This window comes from Triticum urartu, chromosome 2A (genome assembly GCF_056163025.1).
Source record: "Triticum urartu cultivar PI428250 chromosome 2A, HENAU_Tu73, whole genome shotgun sequence".
NCBI lineage: Eukaryota > Viridiplantae > Streptophyta > Magnoliopsida > Poales > Poaceae > Triticum > Triticum urartu.
In genome coordinates, this window is record NC_141874.1 from 50,430,918 (window position 1) to 50,436,053 (window position 5,136).

Below are 5,136 nucleotides of genomic sequence, written 5' to 3' on the forward strand. Positions count from 1 at the left end.
GTTATGCTTGGCAGAGCGATGGATTGATGGAGCGTCCGTTTTATGGCCCTCCCAAAGGTTTTGTTGAGGGGGCATTTGGCCCAGACTACCGGCAGAGAGGTGGCTACAAAGGCAACCATACTGGTCACGGTGGCAGGAACCGCTACTGTCAGCACCCACCGCCCTTCACTACTACTATGTCCGAAGTTGCTGAGCAGGCAGTGTCCTCAAAGGCGGGTACGGCGCAGACGCCCATGTTGTCTAGACAGGTTGTGTCTGCGGTCTCGGCTTTGGCTGTGGTGGCTATGCCCGAGCCTGAGCCGGTGGTGGCGGGTGCTGTCGGAGTCACTGACAAGCCAAGTGGTGAGAGAGCCAGCAAATGGGCCCGTAAGAAAGAGAAAATGCTTTGCTATCGCTATGGTGAGCAGGGGCACTTCATTGCGGAATGTACGGCGGAACTGTGTGAAACTTGTTCCAAACCGGTCCATGCTACGGGAGAGTGCCCACTTTTGCGTGAACCAATGCCGGGTGTGACTATTTATGGCGTTTGTTGCAAGGAGTTGATGTTCTTCGAGTCTCCCAGTGCTTTGGAGGTGCCTGATGTGCACCAGAATGCGACCACAGGGATAGTGAAAGTGACCCACGGCGTACTGACAGATGCTCAGATCTTGCACAGGCTGAATGAGCTAGCTCCAGGTAATCATCAGTGGGAACTTATTAGGCTTGAGGATAATATGTACAAGGTTGACTTCCCATCGACTGAGGACTTGGAGAGGCTTCTGAGTTTTGGGTTGTGCAGAGTTCCTGGCACTCAATGCATCCTCGAGTTTCATGAGTGGAAGAGGGTTGAACCGAAGGGTAAACCGCTCACTCGGGTTTGGCTAAGATTCTCGGGGGCACCTTCTAAACCGCTGAATGATGTTTGAGTGGCGGCTAGTTTGGGGACGTTGGTTGGGAAGACCGGGAGGGTGGATATGGCTTTCACCAGAGCTAAGGAGTGGCCAGATTGCTTGTCAGTATCTTAGACATTGAGTATGTGCCAGATGTGGTTAAGTGGGTTCATAGAGGCATGGTTTTCCACCTCGAGATTGAGTTCAAGGACACAGAGCTCTTCGCTGAGGCCTTGGCTGTGAATGATGTTGATATGCTCAATAAGGATGATGGATCGGGCAATAAGGAGGTGCGCAAGGGTGACCGTGGGCGTGAGGCGTCTAACAAACCCGGTTCCGAGGCGCTGACATCCGGGAGCGAGACTGCCCCATCAACGGTTGCACCCATGAACTCGCTGAGATTTGGGTCCTTCGAGCCTGCCTCCGCTCCTCCTCGATTGTGGAGTGATCGGGTGGAGCGTGATGACGTGCTTGAGCGATTGCTTCCTCCTTTGGATTTTGCTATGGCTGTTGATCCGGTGGTTGATGAGTTTGTTGCTGCCGTTCCTTCGATGGAGAGTTCACCGACATCACCGGCAGAGGTTGATATGGGTGTCCAGGAGTGCCTAGTTGGCGGGGGTGTTCGTGTGTAGGCGGCCTTACGATTTACATCTTCGTCTTCTGTGGCGGTGGTCGTGCCGCGGGACTGTGGTACGGGAGGACCGGGAGGGGGCGCGGGCAGGAGGCCTCCGCCCCGCCTCTCCTTCGACGCACTCGGCCACGGTTGCCGATCAGGGTGGGGGCGCGGGCAGGAGGCCCCCGCCCCTTCCTCTCCGCTAGCTCGTTCGGCGTCGGCGGCCGGACCGGGAGGGGGGTGCTTGAAGGAGGCCTCCGCCCCTCCCTCCCCCTTAGTGCTCTCGTCTGTGGCGGTGCCCGTGGTGCCTGCTTCGCCTCGGGTGGCGAGCCCGATGGTGAACTCCCCTCACTCCAACAGTGGGGTCACGACAGGAGGGGGGCGTAGACAGGTGGCCCCCGTTCCCTCTTCTCCTTTGGCTCAGGAGCTCTCGACGGCTTTCGGGGGCCTCTCAGCGGCCCCAGCTTAGCTGAGTTCTGTTGGGGGTCGGGCAGGCGGCCCCACCTCCAATGGGGCGACGCGCGAAGAGATCATTGCTTTTGGAGGGATCCCGGATCCTGTTTCTGAAGGACGATGGATGAGCAGTCGCCTTCAGGATCGGTCGGATGTTGATGACATCCAGCTCAGGTGCGCCATGTGGCCGGCCAAGCTTTGTGACATTGAGGTCACCACTGGTATGTCGGTCAACACGTCAAAATTGATTTTACATTTTTCCGATGATGAAATTATTTACAATGCAAATCAACTAGGGGTTTCACTAGGTAGTAGTGGTAGTGAAATCACTAAATCAGTTAATGATATTCTCGATGTCGAAGCGGAGCGTGCTTTGGAATTGATTCGTAACTTAGCAGCTGTGAAGCCCATGAATGAGTCAGACATAGATGCGTTGGGTGTCAGGGTGCTTGACAGTCTTTGTGCAGATCTGGCCCCTTCACTCCCTGAAACAGAGGACGATGAGGCTCTCGATTCCCCGAGAAACTCGTTACATGTAAATGTTCCAGAAATTAGGTCCACAGAGTCCGGTTGTGAGGACCGGATGCAAGATCAAAATAAGCCTAAGAGGAAGTGGAAACGGAAGGTTTATCCCACCTCAGCTGTGTGTAGAAGTGCCAGGATCCGTACCTCTAAAAAAATTCATGATGAAATATGAGAGGCATCTTTTGGAATAGTAGAGGTCTTAAGGACCTGGCTAAAAGAAGATTTCTAGCGGATGCGTCTATTGAATACAAGTTGGATTTCATTAACCTTTCAGAAACTAGGAGGGAAAATTTCACCCACAGTTCCTTAGCACTTTATCGGGGGGTGCCGATTTTGATTGGCATTGCCTACCCCCAAGAGGAAGGTCCGGTGGGATCTTACTTGGGGTTAATTGTGAGTCGCTGGAAGTTCGGAGTGTGGTTATCGGTGATTTTGCGGTCAAATTCCGAGTAAGATCAAAGGCCGACGGGTTTAACTGGGTATTGGTGGCGGTGTACGGTGCCGCACAACCAAAGCTCAAGCCGGATTTTCTGACTGATCCTGTTCTTATTTGCGGGAGTGAGCAGCTCCCAATCCTCGTTGGGGGCGATTTTTAACATTATACGAAGGAGGGAGGAAAATAATAATGATAATTTTGACGGTAGATGGTCATTTATGTTCAATACCATAATTGAAAGCCTGGATCTTAGAGAGATCGAGCTTTCGGGTAGGAAATTTACTAGAGCTAATTCGTTACCAAACCCGACATTTGAGAAGCTGAACCGTGTCCTTGCTAGTGTCGAATGGGAACAGAAGTTTCCCCTGGTCACGGTCCAAGAGTTATCGCGCGGAATCTCGGATAACACCCCGTTGCTAGTTGATTCTGGCGAGGCCACTCACGTGGGGAACAAAAACACTTTTTCTTTCGAATTAGCGTGGTTCGAGAGAGCAGGGTTCCTGGGTCTAATAGCCAGAGAATGGGCTAAAGAATCAGGTGGGAGATCTCCTGTTGAAAGATGGCAAAATAAGATTAGGCATTTACAAAGATTCCTTCGTGGATGGGCTAAGCACATGCATGGGATTTATAAGGCTAAAAAAGGAAAGACTCCTTATGCTAATTCAATCCCTAGATTTAAAAGCCGAGTCCACCATTTTAGATACCACAGAGTTGGAAACTAAAATGGAGGCGGAGTTGAGATTGAAAGAACTCCTTCGAGAGGAGGAATTGAAGTGGGCACTGCGGGCTAAGGATCGCAAAATCATCCAAGGGGATGATAACACTCAATTCTTTCATATGATTGCTAATGGAAAACATAAAAAAGAGGATCTTTCAATTGGAGCTGGACGAGGGGACGATCTTAAGACAAGAAAACCTCAAAGTATATATAACCAATTACTATAAGCAGCTGTTTGGGCCTCCGAAGGACAACTTTGTGTCCTTAGATGAGTCCAGGATTGAGGATGTCCCTCAACTCGTGGAGGATGAGAATGATATTCTAACCACCCCACTTACGGAGAAAGAGGTGTTTGAGGCTATTTCACAAATGAAGAACAATAAGGCTCCAGGGCCGGATGGTTTTCCGGCGGAGTTTGATAAAAAGTGTTGGCACATTGTCAAGGGGGATTTACTTCCGATGTTCCATGATTTATTCTCTGGACGACTTCAGTTGTTTCAATTGAATTTTGGAACGATAACTCTTCTTCCTAAGAAAACGAAGGCCGTTCGTATTGAGCAGTTCAGGCCTATCTGTCTTCTTAATGTGAGTTTCAAAATTTTCACCAAGGTCGGGACCAATAGGATTACGCAAATTGCGCACTCTGTAGTGCAACCGTCCCAGACTGCTTTCATGTCGGACAGAAATATTCTAGAAGGGGTGGTTGTCCTGCATGAAACGCTCCATGAAATCCACACGAAAAAACTAGACGGAGTTGTTTTCAAAGTGGACTTTGAGAAAGCGTACGATAAGGTCAAATGGCCTTTCCTTCAACATGCATTGCAAATGAAAGGTTTTGATCAGGCCTGGAGGCACCAGGTAGACTCTTTCACGCAAAAAGGGAGTGTTGGTATTAAAGTGAATGATGATATAGGCCACTGCTTCCAAACACACCACGGATTGAGGCAAGGTGACCCGATGTCACCTATACTATTCAACATAGTGGTTGATATGTTGACAATTCTCATCGGAAGGGCGAAAAATGTGGGGCAGGTAGGTGGCCTAGTTCCCCACCTAGTTGATGGAGGTATATCCATCCTATAGTACGCTGATGATACTATCATCTTCATGGAGCATGATTTGGCAAAAGCGCGAAACATGAAGCTTGTGTTATGCTTATTCGAACAATTGACCGGGTTAAAAATTAACTTCCACAAGAGAAAGTTGTTCTGTTTTAGAAGAGCTAATGATGACCAGGAGGCATATAAACAATTGTTCAGGTGTGAATTGGGGGCTCTACCTTTCACTTATTTAGGTATACCAATCCACCATCGTAAGCTGACTAACAGAGAATGGAAGTGCCTTGAGGATCGATTTGAAAAGAAGCTGAGATGCTGGAAGGGCAAGCTGATATCATACAGAGGCTGACTAATTATCATTAACTTGGTCCTCACGAGTATGCCCATGTTTCTTCTTTCCTTCTTCGAGGTACCTATTGGCGTCCGAAAAAGGTTAAACTTCTATCGATCACGTTTCTTTTGGC

At 49.6% G+C, this 5,136-nt stretch overlaps 1 pseudogene; it reads left to right on the top strand.

The window, feature by feature from the left end:
• Window positions 1-1,816: 1,816 nt before the first annotated feature.
• Window positions 1,817-2,632, top strand: LOC147983611 (uncharacterized; annotated as a pseudogene).
• Window positions 2,633-5,136: the final 2,504 nt, after the last annotated feature.